At 46.3% G+C, this 23,339-nt stretch overlaps 5 non-coding genes across 5 annotated transcripts; all 5 read right to left on the reverse strand.

Moving 5' to 3' along the window:
* Positions 1-1,777: 1,777 nt before the first annotated feature.
* Positions 1,778-1,968, reverse strand: LOC136599579 (U2 spliceosomal RNA). The gene has a single exon (XR_010789118.1). It is a non-coding gene; the product is annotated as a U2 spliceosomal RNA (small nuclear RNA).
* A 2,654-nt stretch (positions 1,969-4,622) lies between these two features.
* LOC136599580 (U2 spliceosomal RNA) lies at positions 4,623-4,813 on the reverse strand. The gene has a single exon (XR_010789119.1). It is a non-coding gene; the product is annotated as a U2 spliceosomal RNA (small nuclear RNA).
* A 2,654-nt stretch (positions 4,814-7,467) lies between these two features.
* Positions 7,468-7,663, reverse strand: LOC136599562 (U2 spliceosomal RNA). The gene has a single exon (XR_010789106.1). It is a non-coding gene; the product is annotated as a U2 spliceosomal RNA (small nuclear RNA).
* Positions 7,664-15,459: 7,796 nt separating this feature from the next.
* Positions 15,460-15,650, reverse strand: LOC136599581 (U2 spliceosomal RNA). The gene has a single exon (XR_010789120.1). It is a non-coding gene; the product is annotated as a U2 spliceosomal RNA (small nuclear RNA).
* A 2,640-nt stretch (positions 15,651-18,290) lies between these two features.
* LOC136599535 (U2 spliceosomal RNA) lies at positions 18,291-18,478 on the reverse strand. Its single transcript, XR_010789083.1, has one exon. It is a non-coding gene; the product is annotated as a U2 spliceosomal RNA (small nuclear RNA).
* Positions 18,479-23,339: the final 4,861 nt, after the last annotated feature.

Consider the following 23,339-nt stretch of genomic DNA (forward strand, 5'->3'; position numbering starts at 1 on the left):
GGCTGACGATGTCACTCCTTTGTGATGTCATCAATTTAGAAGCATTAATACCGGGCTTGGCAGCCATTTCAGTCAGTCTCTGCTGCAGCTGGGAGACGGGAGATGGTCTTTATTTCCACCAAGAAGCTGCAGAACTACCGGTAACTGCATCATTTTTATTTTATTCAATATAGGTTTTATTGGTTTCATGGAGGGGGGGAAACTTTTGCCTTATCTCAAAGCAATGTAAAAATAACTTTGACAATGAAACTTAATAAATCAATTTCGAGTTGAACTATATCATGTTTGTCTGTGATATTTTATAAGGTCTACAAACAGGGGAATGAGGGGAGGGTAAGGGGGGGGGGGAGTGGTAAGGGAGGGTAGGTATCTATGACACGGGAGAAAGAGAAAATAAAACAAAAAGGGGGGGGGGGGGGCGGGCTCCGGAATTGTTGTTTCTCTTTACAATTGTGGTTTAAACGTGTTACTCACATGTCCCTGTCTGTAACCACTTGGTAAATAGGGGTGAGCTCCGGGCATCTATCCATATCGCCCAGGTGTGATACAATTTATCATAGCCTGACGGCTCATCTAGAAGCCTCGTTCTCTCCATACGCTCTATTTCGTGGATCATTGTTATTTTTAGTGGAGTGCATTTTTTATGCAGCACACAAGGGGGAGACAGCGGCCTACCAAAATCTAGTTGGCTGCTGCTGTGGCTTTCTTTTTTTTAAAAAAAGGTAGGTTCCGTTCTTCCATGGTGAGGAATAGGCAGGGAGGTTCCGTTTTTGCCAGCTGGGGAATGCTTATAGGCAAGGCCTTATCCCTGGTGGTGCATGTAACGTTAGACCACGTTTCAGCATTCAGTCAGTCAGTGGCTGACAAACGAGCTCCATGCAAGTTTACATTAAACAGACACATTTCTTTCTTTACTGTATTGACTGCGGTCTGTAATCGAGCGGTTGAACTGTTTCTGTGTCCATGCATTGAATAAAGCAATACATCCTTGTAAAGTAGACGTCCGTTCGTTGGAGTTCTTTGCTCCCCGAGTGTTGCTCCATCTCTAAACGTTGGCCTGGATCTTCATGGACGAATACTGCCCATCCCACGTGGAGCGTGTATCTCAGCCCGCGTGGAGTGCTGCAGTCCAATGAGGTATTCCGTGCTACATAGCAAGCCTTGGGCCTGTGTGATTGGGGGTCCGCTGCTGTCTGTCCACTCTGAAGCGCGCATCCGGGGCCGGCCGCTTTTCGACTACCAGCGACTGCAGGTCACACACACAGGCTGGTTGGAATGGCCTAGCATTATCCTGATCTGGAGGTGTAACTTGAAGCTGCGGGGCCCGAGTACAAAGTCTGGAACTGGGCCCCCAAACTATAAAGCTTCATTGATAGCATTGGTTTACAATGTGGGGAAGAGAGACTTTATGGGCCCCCTGGGGCTCCGGGCCCCCTGCACATACACCCATGACCCGAATACGTGAAGCATACAGACGCAGGCTGCCAGGATACGCTGTGCCTGCCCGATGTTTCCAACTTGGCTATTAGCGCAGCGGTAGGTACGAACTATAGAGTGCGGCTGCCATATGAACTGGTGTGTGTGTTGTTTTGCTTCCAGTTGTACCTGTGCTGTGCACACTCTGGCAGACGCAGCTGCTCAGTGGATACAATGTTGCGAGCAGACGGGCTGAGTGTCAATCAAAGTGCTTGGGTGGTGGTAGCAGCAGCCGCCACAGCTGCGCTGCACCTCTTGCTCGTCAGTTTTGTTTTTCTGCTTTTGGAAACTGCTGTAGGAAAGGGGGTGCACCGGTCCTGGAGGTACTGCAATACCAGGTCAATGCGTGGAGTGGACAGAGCAAGCTCTTTTTCCAGCTCCCTGTTCTAAAAATCCATTTAATATATGGTCCCCAGATAGGGGACGTATCAGATATTAAACTGATAAGAACAGATACTACACTTGATCTTAGCCAAAAGGCCGAGAAGCGATAACCCGAAATGGGTTTCACCTGTAGCCCGGTCCGCCCAACTCCACTTCCAAGGCTTGAGGCAACACGCTCAGCCAGCACTCTGGGCGCACCCACAATGCACCCAGGCAGCTGGGAGAGCTAGTAAAACTTTCCATAGCCCCGCCCCACGCCTTCTCAACCGCGCCCAGCCTCACACCCTCAGTCCTTCCTCTTGCACCGTGCTCACGCATCCTAGGCTTGCAGAGCCTGCTGCTGCAGGACTCGTCAGCTCCCTACAAACGAGGGTTAAGCCGGCGATGACACTAGAAGCAAGCACTAGTTTGTCTCTGAAGGTGCGTCGGCCGGTCGGTTGGAGGGATCTCTTCGGCCAGCCGCATTTCGAGTAGGGACGGATGGAAACTTTTTACCTAAAATAAGGGAAATTGGCTTCGGCCCCATAGGGCTTTATTGCCTTCCCCTGGGCCAGCATTAGTAGACCCTAGTAAGGAGAATATTAGAGCGGCATGGTCATCCGAAGAACTTAAAAACATACAGCAGGCCTTTTTTGCCCGCCCGCCATACATACATACATACCTACAGATTTTATATTTTTTTTACATATATACATTATATATATATATATACATACATACATACATACATACATACACACACACACACACACACACACACACACACACACACATACACACATATACACACACACATACAATCTTAAATCTATCTTTAATCTATATCTACAAAATCTGTAAATTAGAAATAATCCATATCTATATTCTACATAATTAATAAAGATAGATAGATAGATAGATAGATAGATAGATAGATAGATAGACTCACATACATGCATACATACATACATACTGTATGCAATTGAGCCAGGTGTTTGGAAGGCTGACGATGTCACTCCTTTGTGATGTCATCAATTTAGAAGCATTAATACCGGGCTTGGCAGCCATTTCAGTCAGTCTCTGCTGCAGCTGGGAGACGGGAGATGGTCTTTATTTCCACCAAGAAGCTGCAGAACTACCGGTAACTGCATCATTTTTATTTTATTCAATATAGGTTTTATTGGTTTCATGGAGGGGGGGAAACTTTTGCCTTATCTCAAAGCAATGTAAAAATAACTTTGACAATGAAACTTAATAAATCAATTTCGAGTTGAACTATATCATGTTTGTCTGTGATATTTTATAAGGTCTACAAACAGGGGAATGAGGGGAGGGTAAGGGGGGGGGGGGAGTGGTAAGGGAGGGTAGGTATCTATGACACGGGAGAAAGAGAAAATAAAACAAAAAGGGGGGGGGGGGGGGGGGCGGGCTCCGGAATTGTTGTTTCTCTTTACAATTGTGGTTTAAACGTGTTACTCACATGTCCCTGTCTGTAACCACTTGGTAAATAGGGGTGAGCTCCGGGCATCTATCCATATCGCCCAGGTGTGATACAATTTATCATAGCCTGACGGCTCATCTAGAAGCCTCGTTCTCTCCATACGCTCTATTTCGTGGATCATTGTTATTTTTAGTGGAGTGCATTTTTTATGCAGCACACAAGGGGGAGACAGCGGCCTACCAAAATCTAGTTGGCTGCTGCTGTGGCTTTCTTTTTTTTAAAAAAAGGTAGGTTCCGTTCTTCCATGGTGAGGAATAGGCAGGGAGGTTCCGTTTTTGCCAGCTGGGGAATGCTTATAGGCAAGGCCTTATCCCTGGTGGTGCATGTAACGTTAGACCACGTTTCAGCATTCAGTCAGTCAGTGGCTGACAAACGAGCTCCATGCAAGTTTACATTAAACAGACACATTTCTTTCTTTACTGTATTGACTGCGGTCTGTAATCGAGCGGTTGAACTGTTTCTGTGTCCATGCATTGAATAAAGCAATACATCCTTGTAAAGTAGACGTCCGTTCGTTGGAGTTCTTTGCTCCCCGAGTGTTGCTCCATCTCTAAACGTTGGCCTGGATCTTCATGGACGAATACTGCCCATCCCACGTGGAGCGTGTATCTCAGCCCGCGTGGAGTGCTGCAGTCCAATGAGGTATTCCGTGCTACATAGCAAGCCTTGGGCCTGTGTGATTGGGGGTCCGCTGCTGTCTGTCCACTCTGAAGCGCGCATCCGGGGCCGGCCGCTTTTCGACTACCAGCGACTGCAGGTCACACACACAGGCTGGTTGGAATGGCCTAGCATTATCCTGATCTGGAGGTGTAACTTGAAGCTGCGGGGCCCGAGTACAAAGTCTGGAACTGGGCCCCCAAACTATAAAGCTTCATTGATAGCATTGGTTTACAATGTGGGGAAGAGAGACTTTATGGGCCCCCTGGGGCTCCGGGCCCCCTGCACATACACCCATGACCCGAATACGTGAAGCATACAGACGCAGGCTGCCAGGATACGCTGTGCCTGCCCGATGTTTCCAACTTGGCTATTAGCGCAGCGGTAGGTACGAACTATAGAGTGCGGCTGCCATATGAACTGGTGTGTGTGTTGTTTTGCTTCCAGTTGTACCTGTGCTGTGCACACTCTGGCAGACGCAGCTGCTCAGTGGATACAATGTTGCGAGCAGACGGGCTGAGTGTCAATCAAAGTGCTTGGGTGGTGGTAGCAGCAGCCGCCACAGCTGCGCTGCACCTCTTGCTCGTCAGTTTTGTTTTTCTGCTTTTGGAAACTGCTGTAGGAAAGGGGGTGCACCGGTCCTGGAGGTACTGCAATACCAGGTCAATGCGTGGAGTGGACAGAGCAAGCTCTTTTTCCAGCTCCCTGTTCTAAAAATCCATTTAATATATGGTCCCCAGATAGGGGACGTATCAGATATTAAACTGATAAGAACAGATACTACACTTGATCTTAGCCAAAAGGCCGAGAAGCGATAACCCGAAATGGGTTTCACCTGTAGCCCGGTCCGCCCAACTCCACTTCCAAGGCTTGAGGCAACACGCTCAGCCAGCACTCTGGGCGCACCCACAATGCACCCAGGCAGCTGGGAGAGCTAGTAAAACTTTCCATAGCCCCGCCCCACGCCTTCTCAACCGCGCCCAGCCTCACACCCTCAGTCCTTCCTCTTGCACCGTGCTCACGCATCCTAGGCTTGCAGAGCCTGCTGCTGCAGGACTCGTCAGCTCCCTACAAACGAGGGTTAAGCCGGCGATGACACTAGAAGCAAGCACTAGTTTGTCTCTGAAGGTGCGTCGGCCGGTCGGTTGGAGGGATCTCTTCGGCCAGCCGCATTTCGAGTAGGGACGGATGGAAACTTTTTACCTAAAATAAGGGAAATTGGCTTCGGCCCCATAGGGCTTTATTGCCTTCCCCTGGGCCAGCATTAGTAGACCCTAGTAAGGAGAATATTAGAGCGGCATGGTCATCCGAAGAACTTAAAAACATACAGCAGGCCTTTTTTGCCCGCCCGCCATACATACATACATACCTACAGATTTTATATTTTTTTTACATATATACATTATATATATATATATACATACATACATACATACATACATACACACACACACACACACACACACACACACACACACACATACACACATATACACACACACATACAATCTTAAATCTATCTTTAATCTATATCTACAAAATCTGTAAATTAGAAATAATCCATATCTATATTCTACATAATTAATAAAGATAGATAGATAGATAGATAGATAGATAGATAGATAGATAGATAGACTCACATACATGCATACATACATACATACTGTATGCAATTGAGCCAGGTGTTTGGAAGGCTGACGATGTCACTCCTTTGTGATGTCATCAATTTAGAAGCATTAATACCGGGCTTGGCAGCCATTTCAGTCAGTCTCTGCTGCAGCTGGGAGACGGGAGATGGTCTTTATTTCCACCAAGAAGCTGCAGAACTACCGGTAACTGCATCATTTTTATTTTATTCAATATAGGTTTTATTGGTTTCATGGAGGGGGGGAAACTTTTGCCTTATCTCAAAGCAATGTAAAAATAACTTTGACAATGAAACTTAATAAATCAATTTCGAGTTGAACTATATCATGTTTGTCTGTGATATTTTATAAGGTCTACAAACAGGGGAATGAGGGGAGGGTAAGGGGGGGGGGGAGTGGTAAGGGAGGGTAGGTATCTATGACACGGGAGAAAGAGAAAATAAAACAAAAAGGGGGGGGGGGGGGGCGGGCTCCGGAATTGTTGTTTCTCTTTACAATTGTGGTTTAAACGTGTTACTCACATGTCCCTGTCTGTAACCACTTGGTAAATAGGGGTGAGCTCCGGGCATCTATCCATATCGCCCAGGTGTGATACAATTTATCATAGCCTGACGGCTCATCTAGAAGCCTCGTTCTCTCCATACGCTCTATTTCGTGGATCATTGTTATTTTTAGTGGAGTGCATTTTTTATGCAGCACACAAGGGGGAGACAGCGGCCTACCAAAATCTAGTTGGCTGCTGCTGTGGCTTTCTTTTTTTTAAAAAAAGGTAGGTTCCGTTCTTCCATGGTGAGGAATAGGCAGGGAGGTTCCGTTTTTGCCAGCTGGGGAATGCTTATAGGCAAGGCCTTATCCCTGGTGGTGCATGTAACGTTAGACCACGTTTCAGCATTCAGTCAGTCAGTGGCTGACAAACGAGCTCCATGCAAGTTTACATTAAACAGACACATTTCTTTCTTTACTGTATTGACTGCGGTCTGTAATCGAGCGGTTGAACTGTTTCTGTGTCCATGCATTGAATAAAGCAATACATCCTTGTAAAGTAGACGTCCGTTCGTTGGAGTTCTTTGCTCCCCGAGTGTTGCTCCATCTCTAAACGTTGGCCTGGATCTTCATGGACGAATACTGCCCATCCCACGTGGAGCGTGTATCTCAGCCCGCGTGGAGTGCTGCAGTCCAATGAGGTATTCCGTGCTACATAGCAAGCCTTGGGCCTGTGTGATTGGGGGTCCGCTGCTGTCTGTCCACTCTGAAGCGCGCATCCGGGGCCGGCCGCTTTTCGACTACCAGCGACTGCAGGTCACACACACAGGCTGGTTGGAATGGCCTAGCATTATCCTGATCTGGAGGTGTAACTTGAAGCTGCGGGGCCCGAGTACAAAGTCTGGAACTGGGCCCCCAAACTATAAAGCTTCATTGATAGCATTGGTTTACAATGTGGGGAAGAGAGACTTTATGGGCCCCCTGGGGCTCCGGGCCCCCTGCACATACACCCATGACCCGAATACGTGAAGCATACAGACGCAGGCTGCCAGGATACGCTGTGCCTGCCCGATGTTTCCAACTTGGCTATTAGCGCAGCGGTAGGTACGAACTATAGAGTGCGGCTGCCATATGAACTGGTGTGTGTGTTGTTTTGCTTCCAGTTGTACCTGTGCTGTGCACACTCTGGCAGACGCAGCTGCTCAGTGGATACAATGTTGCGAGCAGACGGGCTGAGTGTCAATCAAAGTGCTTGGGTGGTGGTAGCAGCAGCCGCCACAGCTGCGCTGCACCTCTTGCTCGTCAGTTTTGTTTTTCTGCTTTTGGAAACTGCTGTAGGAAAGGGGGTGCACCGGTCCTGGAGGTACTGCAATACCAGGTCAATGCGTGGAGTGGACAGAGCAAGCTCTTTTTCCAGCTCCCTGTTCTAAAAATCCATTTAATATATGGTCCCCAGATAGGGGACGTATCAGATATTAAACTGATAAGAACAGATTTTTTTTTTTTTTTTATACCCTCAGATTGGGTTGAAAACTTACTTTACTTTACTTTCAAGTAAACTGTCATTGCATATTTACTGCAACGTTCATCCCTTTCATCATCAGGCTTTATTACTGTTCTTATTTTTCACAGTAACAAAAAACAATATCACAAAGAAAAAACATTATTTTTACAATCCAACAAGTTGAATCCACTTCTTCACCTTCCAAACGCCCTCCGCATCCACCCCCCTCCTCCTCTTATCCCATAGGTAGCATATGAATAACTTCCCTAGCACCATTCTTACACTCGCATTCACACTCAGCTCTTCTCTTTTATACACATACACGTTCCTCACATCCCACAGCACTTCTTTCACACATGACAAAAACAACCACAACAATCTTTCTTTCACTCCATCACTCGCACCTAATCCAAACATCAGTACCTCAAAAGATAGAAACTGAATGCCTGTTAACTCTTTACAGAGCGGTCCTAATTTTTTCACCACTTTCTGGGCATAGGCACAATTCCAGAATAAGTGGACTATACTCTCGCTGCCTCCACACTGGACTCTAGGACAGGTCTCTCTTGCTATCAGACCTCTACTCCTCTGGAATTCTCTCACAGGTAGTACGCCATGCAAGCTCTGCCATACAATTTCTTTCTGTCTGCCAGTCATTCCATCCATTCTCACTTTCGCCCATACTCTCTGCACATTCCTTCCACCAACCAGATTTATCTCACTCACCCTTTCCCTACTCTCAATCATTCTCACAAGCAGACGTTTATTTCGGAGCATACTCACTTCCACTTCACTCAACTCATACTTCTCTACAAACTTTACAATCCACTCATACCACTTTGGAACCACGAATGCAACAGGCTTACTCAAGTCATTCCTGCACCACTTTAACCTTACAAACAGTCGCCCAGCCAAATATCTCATCATACACGACACCTTTCTCTCTCTCTCAATCACAGCCAACAAAAAAACTAATCCATTCACTCCAAAATAAACTTCTAGGTTCGGGAAACTCATACCACCATTCCTCCAGTTCTTCACCACAGTCTCTCTTTTCAAGCGCTCCATCTTAGATCCCCAGAAAAAAACAAATAGAATCCTATTTAAACTCCTGAGCCTCATATAGTCAGGCGGGAAGATCATTGCCACATACAAAAAGATTGGCAGAACAATACTCTTGATCACTACTATTTTTCCCAGGAGACTAAGATCTCTCATCCTCCAGAAGGTCAACCGTTTCTCCACTCTTTCCTTTGCTGCCTCCCAACTCTCTTTACCATCCACAGAGTCATTAAACATGACCCCCAGAATTTTCATTGGCCCAGACACTACATTCAAACCTAAATCTCTCACTCCACCTACCTCCCCAAACACCTTACATTCACTCTTTGACCAATTCACTCTAAAAGCAGACGCACCACAAAAAATAGACGCTAACAACTTGACTCTACGCACAGCACTCTCTGACTCGCACACCACACACACATCGTCCATATACGCACACACTTTTAACTCTTTCCCACCACTTCCTGGAATATGAATCCCTCTCACAACTTTGTCCTTTCTCAACAGGCACAACAATGGCTCAATCGCACAGATAAAGGCGACTGCGGACAGCGGACAGCCCTGCCGCACCCCAGAACATCCATTCACCTTTCTCCCCACACATCCATTCACCAACACTCTGCTATACATTCCATTATACAAACTCTGAACTCTCCACACAAAATCACTCGGGAAACCCATTCGTAACAACACTCTAAACAAAAAACTATGAGACAATCTATCATACGCCTTTTCAAAGTCTATAGACACAACATACACACTCTTCTCTCTACTCTTACAATCCCACAACACATCTCTCAACAACACCAGACTCTCTTGCACTCTTCTACCAGGCACCGCACAAAATTGCTCTTCACTCACCACACATTCAACCACATCTCTCATTCTGTTGGCCACTATCTTCGCATAAATCTTGTAATCACAGTTAAGTAACGTGATGGGCCTCCAATTTTTCAGACTTTTCAGGCTTCCTTTTTTTGGTATCAACACAATCACTCCCCCACGCATACTCTCAGCCACTTCCACATTCTCCCACATATACTTACACACCGCACACACATCCACTCCCACCACCTTCCACAACAGACGATAGAATTCCACAGGCAACCCATCCTCACCAGGCGTCTTATTCACAGCCATTCCTTGTACCACTCTCTCCACCTCATCCATAGATATGTCTCTCATCACAGACGCTCTCTCTCCCTCTCCAAGCTTACTCTCTAGCACACTCAGCACCTCACTCTCCAAACTCTCATCCCTCTCTTTCACCGCATACAGATCCTCATAGAACGCAGCCACTTCCTCACTCACACCATCCCCACTCACCTCACATCCATCCTCTTTCGCCACCACCTCTATTGTTGGTTTCTTTGCAAAGACCTTTTTAAAGAAAAACCTAGAGCATTTCTCTCCATACTCCATCTTTTCCAGTTTGGCCCTGTATATGATGCTTCTGCCTTTTTCTGTCATATACCTATTAATTTCTCTCCTCACACTCACCAACTCATCCTGCACATCCACACCATTCTCTCTCATTCTCTCCAAAAAACTTAGACGTGTGTTTAGTTTTGTGTACTCCTCCCGCCTTCTTGCTGCCAGTTTATATCCCAAAGACTTGAAATATGCTTTAGTCTTCTTTTTTACCCAATCCCACCACTGCAGAATATTAGCAAACTTGTTTTTCCTCTCACACCACCTGTTATACAGACACTCATACTCCTTTCTCACATCCTCACTCTCCAGATGACTTATATTGAGTTTCCACAGCCCCCTCCCATGTACCCCTCTCACATTCACATCCACACCACACAGCAAACACTCATGATCCGAAAAAATAACTGGTTTTTGTTGGTAACTTAACGGTATGATATTCTCTGAAACAAAACAATAATCCAACCGGGAATGAAGGCCCCCTCTATCAGCATGGTACGTACATAATTTGGGGTTAATGTTACATAAAATCTGCATATCTTGCAACCTATAATCAGAAACAATCTCTGACAAAACCTTCCCAGACAAATCAAAAGCCTTCTTGTCCAGGTCGCAGTTCACATCACCGACTATAATTACTGGCATTCTGCCCTGAATAAACAATTTAATTTTTTCAAATAAAAGTTTTCTCTCATTCTTACTGCTGGGAGCATAAATATTTACCAACAAAAACTTAGTGTTTTTATATATCAGTACCGCTGACAGACACCTCCCCACCTCGATTACTGTGTAGCTGTCTAACTGCACCTCCCCCGACTTAAGCAATATGCCTACCCCATCATTTCTGTTTGTCTTACTACCCGACCATATACATGTCCCACAAGGCCATTCATCAGGTTTTATATCACCAGTAATCCCACATTCTTGCAGACAGTACACATCCGCATTCTCCTGTCTGAGAAAACTCAGTATGGCCGTCCTCCTGGCCCTACTGGTAAACACCCGGACATTTTGTGAGCAAATGGTAAAACCCATATTACATCCTCATTTTCATACTGCTTAAATACATCAGGGTGAGTACCCTATGCAAAGATTCATTTATAAGTCTTCACCACTATCAGTAGTAAGGACAAGGTCCTGCGCCACTTTTTCCAGCGGGTCGCCGGTTTCCATGGGCTTTTCTTTACTCCTCTCACACTTTCGTTTTTTAGCAGAGTCCCCCACCACTTTTGCGAACTCTTCATCACTTGAGCTTTCAGAATCCCCACCACCCTCCCTCTTACACAGGGAAGTCTCTGGTGAGGAGAAGCTTGCAATGTTCTCTGGGTCTGAGGGATGTACTGGACTCTCCACCCCTTCAATTACTTCCTCCAGGTGTCTAATTATCTTAGACACCTGGGCCTCAGATACCTCCACAGCTTCAGGCATTTCTGCTGCCTCAGACACTTTAACGACCTCAGGTGGTTTGGAAACTACAGGCGTTTTACTTGCCACCGGCGCTTTAGTTGCTCTGGACATTTTAGTTGCTTTGGACACTTTAGCAACCCCTGGTGCCCTAGCAGCTCCAGACACTCCAGCCTCCACAGGTGCCTTAGCAGCCACTGCAGCCCAAGATATTTTTGCAGTTTCAGTTTTTGTGGCCTCAGACAATTTTGCAGTCTCAGACGTTTTTGGAACCTCAGACACTTTTGGGGCCCCTACGGCTCCAGATACCTCAGCAGGCCCTGCAGCTTCAGCCTGCACACTTTTGGGGTTTTCAACCTTCCTCTGTATGCCAGGAGATTTACCAGCTCTCTCCTGCTCTGGCACCTCTTCCCTCTCTCCTCCCATTCTGGGCCTTATGCTCGCAGTGCAATCTTTAAACATATGATCGCTAGAGCCACAAAAGTCACACCGCTTTGGTTGCGGGCAATTACCAGCGTGATGACCCTCTTCCTGGCAGTTTCTGCATACTTGCCCTTTCGTGCATTCAGTTTTTACATGCCCAAACTCGAAGCAATTGCGGCAGTAAGTGGGTTGCCCCGGATAAGACAAATAGCCTCTATGTCCAGCAATTGTGAAGTTGGCCGGTGGGTGCTTCACACCTCCAATGCTGTCTGCACTCTGTCTAAATCTGCAATAGAACTTGTACTTGCAGTTGAATATGCCTAAAATGTTCATCTGCTTGTCTCCACCCCTCACCTGGTCGCAATATCTTCTTAAAAAGCTTTTAACTAGTTCAACCTCAGTGAAGGGGTTGTAGACATGCACCAAAACTGGCTTTTCGTGGATGCCAAACAACGGAGTGATCCTAACTCCATCCAACAAGTCAATGTCCTTGTGCTTTCTGAGCCATTCATAAACATTTAGGCAGATATGTTCCTCTGTAAAAGTCACATCGTACATACCCTGCCGTGGAAAGTCCTGCACGCTGTAGATGGCTGCTTTAGGAACCTTCATCTTCTCCAGGAGAATATCTCTGACGATAAAGACGACAGTGTTCTTGTTGTAATCTCCTGGCGCAACTTCAAAGCGTATGGAATTCTTCATGCCAAACATTTTCAGGGGTCAGCTGTCGGTCCAAAAACCACAGGAAAAAGATGCCGCTCCAAGCAAAAAAACTGGGCGCACCCAGATCGCTCCTCCAGCACAGACCGAGCCTTACACTTGATCTGAGCCAAAAGGCCGAGAAGCGATAACCCGAAATGGGTTTCACCTGTAGCCCGGTCCGCCCAACTCCACTTCCAAGGCTTGAGGCAACACGCTCAGCCAGCACTCTGGGCGCACCCACAATGCACCCAGGCAGCTGGGAGAGCTAGTAAAACTTTCCATAGCCCCGCCCCACGCCTTCTCAACCGCGCCCAGCCTCACACCCTCAGTCCTTCCTCTTGCACCGTGCTCACGCATCCTAGGCTTGCAGAGCCTGCTGCTGCAGGACTCGTCAGCTCCCTACAAACGAGGGTTAAGCCGGCGATGACACTAGAAGCAAGCACTAGTTTGTCTCTGAAGGTGCGTCGGCCGGTCGGTTGGAGGGATCTCTTCGGCCAGCCGCATTTCGAGTAGGGACGGATGGAAACTTTTTACCTAAAATAAGGGAAATTGGCTTCGGCCCCATAGGGCTTTATTGCCTTCCCCTGGGCCAGCATTAGTAGACCCTAGTAAGGAGAATATTAGAGCGGCATGGTCATCCGAAGAACTTAAAAACATACAGCAGGCCTTTTTTGCCCGCCCGCCATACATACATACATACCTACAGATTTTATATTTTTTTTACATATATACATTATATATATATATATACATACATACATACATACATACATACACACACACACACACACACACACACACACACACACACACACATACACACATATACACACACACATACAATCTTAAATCTATCTTTAATCTATATCTACAAAATCTGTAAATTAGAAATAATCCATATCTATATTCTACATAATTAATAAAGATAGATAGATAGATAGATAGATAGATAGATAGATAGATAGATAGACTCACATACATGCATACATACATACATACTGTATGCAATTGAGCCAGGTGTTTGGAAGGCTGACGATGTCACTCCTTTGTGATGTCATCAATTTAGAAGCATTAATACCGGGCTTGGCAGCCATTTCAGTCAGTCTCTGCTGCAGCTGGGAGACGGGAGATGGTCTTTATTTCCACCAAGAAGCTGCAGAACTACCGGTAACTGCATCATTTTTATTTTATTCAATATAGGTTTTATTGGTTTCATGGAGGGGGGGAAACTTTTGCCTTATCTCAAAGCAATGTAAAAATAACTTTGACAATGAAACTTAATAAATCAATTTCGAGTTGAACTATATCATGTTTGTCTGTGATATTTTATAAGGTCTACAAACAGGGGAATGAGGGGAGGGTAAGGGGGGGGGGGAGTGGTAAGGGAGGGTAGGTATCTATGACACGGGAGAAAGAGAAAATAAAACAAAAAGGGGGGGGGGGGGGCGGGCTCCGGAATTGTTGTTTCTCTTTACAATTGTGGTTTAAACGTGTTACTCACATGTCCCTGTCTGTAACCACTTGGTAAATAGGGGTGAGCTCCGGGCATCTATCCATATCGCCCAGGTGTGATACAATTTATCATAGCCTGACAGCTCATCTAGAAGCCTCGTTCTCTCCATACGCTCTATTTCGTGGATCATTGTTATTTTTAGTGGAGTGCATTTTTTATGCAGCACACAAGGGGGAGACAGCGGCCTACCAAAATCTAGTTGGCTGCTGCTGTGGCTTTCTTTTTTTTAAAAAAAGGTAGGTTCCGTTCTTCCATGGTGAGGAATAGGCAGGGAGGTTCCGTTTTTGCCAGCTGGGGAATGCTTATAGGCAAGGCCTTATCCCTGGTGGTGCATGTAACGTTAGACCACGTTTCAGCATTCAGTCAGTCAGTGGCTGACAAACGAGCTCCATGCAAGTTTACATTAAACAGACACATTTCTTTCTTTACTGTATTGACTGCGGTCTGTAATCGAGCGGTTGAACTGTTTCTGTGTCCATGCATTGAATAAAGCAATACATCCTTGTAAAGTAGACGTCCGTTCGTTGGAGTTCTTTGCTCCCCGAGTGTTGCTCCATCTCTAAACGTTGGCCTGGATCTTCATGGACGAATACTGCCCATCCCACGTGGAGCGTGTATCTCAGCCCGCGTGGAGTGCTGCAGTCCAATGAGGTATTCCGTGCTACATAGCAAGCCTTGGGCCTGTGTGATTGGGGGTCCGCTGCTGTCTGTCCACTCTGAAGCGCGCATCCGGGGCCGGCCGCTTTTCGACTACCAGCGACTGCAGGTCACACACACAGGCTGGTTGGAATGGCCTAGCATTATCCTGATCTGGAGGTGTAACTTGAAGCTGCGGGGCCCGAGTACAAAGTCTGGAACTGGGCCCCCAAACTATAAAGCTTCATTGATAGCATTGGTTTACAATGTGGGGAAGAGAGACTTTATGGGCCCCCTGGGGCTCCGGGCCCCCTGCACATACACCCATGACCCGAATACGTGAAGCATACAGACGCAGGCTGCCAGGATACGCTGTGCCTGCCCGATGTTTCCAACTTGGCTATTAGCGCAGCGGTAGGTACGAACTATAGAGTGCGGCTGCCATATGAACTGGTGTGTGTGTTGTTTTGCTTCCAGTTGTACCTGTGCTGTGCACACTCTGGCAGACGCAGCTGCTCAGTGGATACAATGTTGCGAGCAGACGGGCTGAGTGTCAATCAAAGTGCTTGGGTGGTGGTAGCAGCAGCCGCCACAGCTGCGCTGCACCTCTTGCTCGTCAGTTTTGTTTTTCTGCTTTTGGAAACTGCTGTAGGAAAGGGGGTGCACCGGTCCTGGAGGTACTGCAATACCAGGTCAATGCGTGGAGTGGACAGAGCAAGCTCTTTTTCCAGCTCCCTGTTCTAAAAATCCATTTAATATATGGTCCCCAGATAGGGGACGTATCAGATATTAAACTGATAAGAACAGATACTACACTTGATCTTAGCCAAAAGGCCGAGAAGCGATAACCCGAAATGGGTTTCACCTGTAGCCCGGTCCGCCCAACTCCACTTCCAAGGCTTGAGGCAACACGCTCAGCCAGCACTCTGGGCGCACCCACAATGCACCCAGGCAGCTGGGAGAGCTAGTAAAACTTTCCATAGCCCCGCCCCACGCCTTCTCAACCGCGCCCAGCCTCACACCCTCAGTCCTTCCTCTTGCACCGTGCTCACGCATCCTAGGCTTGCAGAGCCTGCTGCTGCAGGACTCGTCAGCTCCCTACAAACGAGGGTTAAGCCGGCGATGACACTAGAAGCAAGCACTAGTTTGTCTCTGAAGGTGCGTCGGCCGGTCGGTTGGAGGGATCTCTTCGGCCAGCCGCATTTCGAGTAGGGACGGATGGAAACTTTTTACCTAAAATAAGGGAAATTGGCTTCGGCCCCATAGGGCTTTATTGCCTTCCCCTGGGCCAGCATTAGTAGACCCTAGTAAGGAGAATATTAGAGCGGCATGGTCATCCGAAGAACTTAAAAACATACAGCAGGCCTTTTTTGCCCGCCCGCCATACATACATACATACCTACAGATTTTATATTTTTTTTACATATATACATTATATATATATATATACATACATACATACATACATACATACACACACACACACACACACACACACACACATACACACATATACACACACACATACAATCTTAAATCTATCTTTAATCTATATCTACAAAATCTGTAAATTAGAAATAATCCATATCTATATTCTACATAATTAATAAAGATAGATAGATAGATAGATAGATAGATAGATAGATAGATAGACTCACATACATGCATACATACATACATACTGTATGCAATTGAGCCAGGTGTTTGGAAGGCTGACGATGTCACTCCTTTGTGATGTCATCAATTTAGAAGCATTAATACCGGGCTTGGCAGCCATTTCAGTCAGTCTCTGCTGCAGCTGGGAGACGGGAGATGGTCTTTATTTCCACCAAGAAGCTGCAGAACTACCGGTAACTGCATCATTTTTATTTTATTCAATATAGGTTTTATTGGTTTCATGGAGGGGGGGAAACTTTTGCCTTATCTCAAAGCAATGTAAAAATAACTTTGACAATGAAACTTAATAAATCAATTTCGAGTTGAACTATATCATGTTTGTCTGTGATATTTTATAAGGTCTACAAACAGGGGAATGAGGGGAGGGTAAGGGGGGGGGGGAGTGGTAAGGGAGGGTAGGTATCTATGACACGGGAGAAAGAGAAAATAAAACAAAAAGGGGGGGGGGGGGCGGGCTCCGGAATTGTTGTTTCTCTTTACAATTGTGGTTTAAACGTGTTACTCACATGTCCCTGTCTGTAACCACTTGGTAAATAGGGGTGAGCTCCGGGCATCTATCCATATCGCCCAGGTGTGATACAATTTATCATAGCCTGACAGCTCATCTAGAAGCCTCGTTCTCTCCATACGCTCTATTTCGTGGATCATTGTTATTTTTAGTGGAGTGCATTTTTTATGCAGCACACAAGGGGGAGACAGCGGCCTACCAAAATCTAGTTGGCTGCTGCTGTGGCTTTCTTTTTTTTAAAAAAAGGTAGGTTCCGTTCTTCCATGGTGAGGAATAGGCAGGGAGGTTCCGTTTTTGCCAGCTGGGGAATGCTTATAGGCAAGGCCTTATCCCTGGTGGTGCATGTAACGTTAGACCACGTTTCAGCATTCAGTCAGTCAGTGGCTGACAAACGAGCTCCATGCAAGTTTACATTAAACAGACACATTTCTTTCTTTACTGTATTGACTGCGGTCTGTAATCGAGCGGTTGAACTGTTTCTGTGTCCATGCATTGAATAAAGCAATACATCCTTGTAAAGTAGACGTCCGTTCGTTGGAGTTCTTTGCTCCCCGAGTGTTGCTCCATCTCTAAACGTTGGCCTGGATCTTCATGGACGAATACTGCCCATCCCACGTGGAGCGTGTATCTCAGCCCGCGTGGAGTGCTGCAGTCCAATGAGGTATTCCGTGCTACATAGCAAGCCTTGGGCCTGTGTGATTGGGGGTCCGCTGCTGTCTGTCCACTCTGAAGCGCGCATCCGGGGCCGGCCGCTTTTCGACTACCAGCGACTGCAGGTCACACACACAGGCTGGTTGGAATGGCCTAGCATTATCCTGATCTGGAGGTGTAACTTGAAGCTGCGGGGCCCGAGTACAAAGTCTGGAACTGGGCCCCCAAACTATAAAGCTTCATTGATAGCATTGGTTTACAATGTGGGGAAGAGAGACTTTATGGGCCCCCTGGGGCTCCGGGCCCCCTGCACATACACCCATGACCCGAATACGTGAAGCATACAGACGCAGGCTGCCAGGATACGCTGTGCCTGCCCGATGTTTCCAACTTGGCTATTAGCGCAGCGGTAGGTACGAACTATAGAGTGCGGCTGCCATATGAACTGGTGTGTGTGTTGTTTTGCTTCCAGTTGTACCTGTGCTGTGCACACTCTGGCAGACGCAGCTGCTCAGTGGATACAATGTTGCGAGCAGACGGGCTGAGTGTCAATCAAAGTGCTTGGGTGGTGGTAGCAGCAGCCGCCACAGCTGCGCTGCACCTCTTGCTCGTCAGTTTTGTTTTTCTGCTTTTGGAAACTGCTGTAGGAAAGGGGGTGCACCGGTCCTGGAGGTACTGCAATACCAGGTCAATGCGTGGAGTGGACAGAGCAAGCTCTTTTTCCAGCTCCCTGTTCTAAAAATCCATTTAATATATGGTCCCCAGATAGGGGACGTATCAGATATTAAACTGATAAGAACAGATAGTACATTTAAAACACATTATAGAACATATTTAAAACATACCATAAAAAACATTCAAAACATACCTTACATGTTGTTAAAATTCACATTAAAAAACACATAAAAGGGCACTTGGTGGCACTATATAATGGAGTTCCATTCCCTTAAAAGCCATTTTCTTGATAAAATAGGAAAGTTTTTCCTGTCCACAATATAATATTGATACATTTCATTAAGAGCCATAGATAAAATATCTTTCACAGATAAAACTTCGCGTTTGAAGACTAAAATGTTCCTGGCCTTCCACAGAGCTGCTTTGACCGAGTTGACTATCTTCCATGCCATAATTTCTTGCGACCGTGTGGGGCATTCCAGACATCCATATAATATTGCTTGTAGCGTTATTCTCCTCAGTCCAGTTATCTTTCGTATTAATGGTAAAATCTGAGTCCATACTCTCTTGGTTAAAAAACAAGTCCATAACAGATGGGTAGTTGTCTCCTCTTCTCCACATCCGGGTCTTGGGCACGCGGCGGTGTTGGTCAATCCTCTACGATGCTGGAATGCCCGGCACGGAAGACAGTCATGGACGCAGCTCCAGGCCAGGTCTTTCTGTGAATTAAAAATGTGGTTATTTATCTTTCTCCATATTTCTTTGGTTTTGCTCTCATTAAAATTACTAATTTGAACATAAAAACCACTTTCTTTAATATTTTTTATCATTAATTTACTATTCATTAAAATCTGCGCACTTTTTCCGGTAAAATCATATAAAACCACAATTTTTTCTAAAATCTTATATTCTGGTGACAGGTTAAAAGAATAAGGTGAGTTTAAAACCGTTTTAAACCACCCGTGACGCCTCATAAAATAACCTGTGTTATATCTTAAAAAATAAGACCAGAAGTGGTTTTTAAAAAGTGCGCCCAGGCACATGCTAAAATACTTGGTGTATAAAAAGGCTTTAAAATCGGGAAAGTCTTTTCCACCCATTATTTTTGGTTTCATCACAATCTCGCGTTTGAGTTTCTCCATCTTGGAACTCCATAAAAAGGTAAAAGCAGCTTTAACGATTTTGTTAAAAACCCTGCCAGGAGGGGGGAACACCAAACTCAAATATAATAAAATAGGTAAAATCACCATTTTGGTTATTAAAACTTTCCCCTCCATGGTCAGCTTTCTCATACCCCACATACAGAATTTCTTATTTATTTTTTGTGCCACCAAGTCCCAACTATTAAGACCTCTGTTGTCCTCGTTGAAGGAGACACCTAAAATCTGCACCGAGTCAGACACAGGAATGGGGACGTCTGGCAAAGGCAGGTCCCCGATGTTTAAAATGCTACTTTTGTTAAAATTCACTTTAAAACCCGAGGCGCAGCAATAAAACTCAATCTGTCTCGCAGCCTTCTGGATCGACGGGGTGTCCCTTCCGAGAATTGCCACATCGTCCATGTACCCCACTACTTTGGCCTCGATCCCCCCCCCGCCGGGCAGGGGAATCCCACGGATCTGCTTGTCCCGTCTGAATGTACATAAAAGAGGCTCTAGTGCGCATATAAAAAGTAGTGGGGACAAGGGACACCCCTGCTTCACCCCGGAGTTTAAAAGCACTTCCTGTGTTTTAAAACCATTTACTAAAATTCTGCTCGTGCAATTATTGTAAAACGCTTTTAAAGACAATAAAAAACCTTCCGGTATACCCATTCTCTCTAAAACCTTAAAAAGATAAAAATGTGACACCCGGTCAAAGGCTTTCTCGAAATCTATTGTTAAAATTGCCATTTGACCTTTCCTTGCCTTGGTGTCACTTATACAGTCTTTTATGAGGTTAAGACTCTCCCATATTGCCCTCCCGGGCACCCCACAGACCTGGTTGGGGTGTACAATTTTGTTTATCACGGTCTTTAAACGGTTTGCACATATCTTAGCCATTGTTTTGTAGTCACTGTTCAGAAGGGTGATCGGTCTCCAGTTTTTAATATCGGTCTTGTCTCCTTTTTTGTAAAGGAGAGACACGTCACCCTTCTTCCAGGACCCCGGGAGGGCTTTAGACATAAAAACTTCTGTAAAAAGGGAGAAGAGGTCATCCTTAAAAATACCAAAAAAGGTGACATAAAACTCTATGGGTATACCATCGGGCCCAGGCACCTTGCCTAGTTTAAAACTTTTGATAGTGTCTAAAATCTCCTGTTCTGTGATGTCCCGTAATAAAATTTCACAAGAACCAGGATCTAAAACGTCAGTGATCTCCTTCAACGAGTCATTCATAAAATCAATGTCAACAGTTTTTGTATTAAAAAGATCCGCATAAAACTCATGCACTTTCTTTAAAATACCCTGTATGTCCTTGGTGCCACCGAGATCATCGAGGACTGTGCGTTTGTCACGTATCTTCTTGAAGAAGTACCTGGAGCAGGTCTCGTTCTCCTCCAGATGTTTTACTTTTGAACAGAATATAATCTCCTTTCCCCTCTGCTCCAGGCACCGGGCGATCTCTTTCTTCACCTCGATGATCTCGTGGTCCACCTCTATATCATGTTCACGGAACTTATACAGGGTCTGCAGACGAGTGTTCAGGTTGGAATAAAATATACGTTTCTCTTTAGCTTTGGTGATCCCAACCTTGATGAAGAATGTTTTGATTTTTTGTTTCATCATCTCCCACCACTGGCTGGTGGGAGTGTTGGGATCCTTCACTCGTCTGCAGTTTCTATAAAAAGCGATAAAATCGGATAAAACCTGCGGATCTTCTAAAAGGGACACGTTAAACTTCCAGGCATTCTTTCCAGTTTTTCTTTTTAAAACTGTATCAACTTTAAAATATAAAAGCTTATGGTCAGAAAACACGTTGGTAAAAGAATCACATCTAAAAGGCAGTACTTGATAAGAGCAGAACATAAAATCTATCCTGGAGCTGCAGATCTTGTTGCTCCAGGTGACGCCGGCTTCCTCTGATGCGTTGGGATTGCATGTTTTAAAAGCATCAGTGAGCTTGGCGTCTAAAATTACATTTTTTAACAAAGATGAGGTTTTGTCGTAATTTCTGCTCACTGAGCTAGAAAGCCGGCGTTCCCCCTTTAAAATACAATTAAAATCCCCCGCTAAAATCAGAGGATCAGAATCGTTTAAAAACAAGGGTAAAATCTCCAACATCTCCGCTCTTTCATTTTTATCTGTTGACCCATAAAAATTTAAAAACTGCCACTTTATACCATTAATAAACGCTTTGACCAATAAAACTCTGCCTGGTAAAATTTCGTTAATAACATCAATAAAAACGTTCCCTTTAAAAAGAATGGCGACCCCCGCCGATCTGGTCTCGTTAGAGCCGGACCAGACCGACGGTCCATGTACCCAGTCCTCTTGGTATTTTTTGTACTGGGCCCTATGCGGGATACCGCACTCCTGCAGGAAAAAGACGGAGGCAGCAAAAATAGTCAGATAGCTGAAGAGGGCGACCCTCCTCACGTGGCTCTCGATACTTCTGACATTAAATGTGAGTCCCGACAGAGCAGCCATTGGAGACTATGGTATAACGTGGGTCTTCTCTTTAGAAGTCTCCGGGCAAGCCAAAGACCTCGCTGGCACTCTCACACCCCCCCGCATCCGAATCTAATGTGAACGCTGATGCTGGAGAGGAACCTACTTCACTCAGTGGACCCCCGACGGTGCCCGAGAGAGGGATCTGCGTGAGGTCCCATATTGATTCTATTGTTTCCTGAATCTCCATGGGGGCTAGCAGGCCAGCTCCCATGTCCTTCTCTTTCCCCTCCGCCGGGGTGGGTACTTGGCTCATTTCCTCGGCCTCCTCAGAGGTGGCACCCCGTGCCCCCTCCTGGACAGGAGGGGGCGGGGCATTCTGGGATGGCACCGCAGGGGGTACTTTCACCGGGTCCTCCGACTTCGTCGGGATCTCCGGTGTTCCCCCCTGCACCACCTCCGAGTACAGCCTGTCACCTGAGCCTTTCCGCCTTTTTTGAGCTGCCGCCGTGCCCCCAGGGTCCTCCGCCTCAGGCACCGCTTGAGCGGGCATCGTGGGAGAGCCTGGACCGGCTTCCTTGGCTCTACTACCTCGACCGGTTTCCCGGGAGGGAGAGCCTGTCCGCCGATCACTCACCCTCCGCTTGATGCTCCGCTGCTCCTTGCCTTCGTTTTGGGGGGGTCCACTTGCAACCTCCATCTCCTCAGGTTCCTCTCCCTGGGGGGGTGTTTTCTGGTCATCTGGCTGCCCTGGCTGCTCTTTGGGTCCGGGTCGCCCTTGCTGCTCCGTCCTCTGTGCTCTGTGGGGGCAAAACGTATAGAGGTGACCAACACCGCCGCAAAAATAGCACCCTTTTCCTTTCTGGCATTTACTCGTCTCGTGATCCGTACCCCCACATTTCTTACAAGTGCTTGCACAGGACTCTTTTTGATGACCGTATTTTGAGCAAATCCTGCAAAAGTCGGGCATTCCCGCAAAGTATAGGTCGCCATTCACCTTGCCCAGTTTAAAACGCGCAGGCGGTAAGATCACTCCCCCCGGCCAACTAGGGTCACTTACACACGTGGTCTGGAAGCGCCATTTTGAAGTCCATATACCAAACTCGTTCATAATCTTACCCGTACATCTGACCGCTTTGAAGTATCGTAAAAGAAAGTCCTCAACTTCCTTCACGTCAGTGTAGGGCGAATACATCTTAATCACCACGAGTTTAGTGATGTCGAGGACGTGCTCGACTAACAAGACTCCCTCCAGCTTCGGATCTTTTTTTGTTGATATGGCTGCGACCAGGTCCCGGAAGATGCCCGTCTCTGTCAGGGTTACATCGTAGATCCGTCGCTTCGGGTAGTCTTGTATAGCCAGGATCTCGTGTTTTTGTACGTTAAAAACGCCTTTAAGCACGTCCTCAACCACATATTTCAGACCACGTGTGT

This window comes from Eleutherodactylus coqui, unplaced genomic scaffold, assembly GCF_035609145.1.
Source record: "Eleutherodactylus coqui strain aEleCoq1 unplaced genomic scaffold, aEleCoq1.hap1 HAP1_SCAFFOLD_101, whole genome shotgun sequence".
Taxonomy (NCBI): domain Eukaryota; kingdom Metazoa; phylum Chordata; class Amphibia; order Anura; family Eleutherodactylidae; genus Eleutherodactylus; species Eleutherodactylus coqui.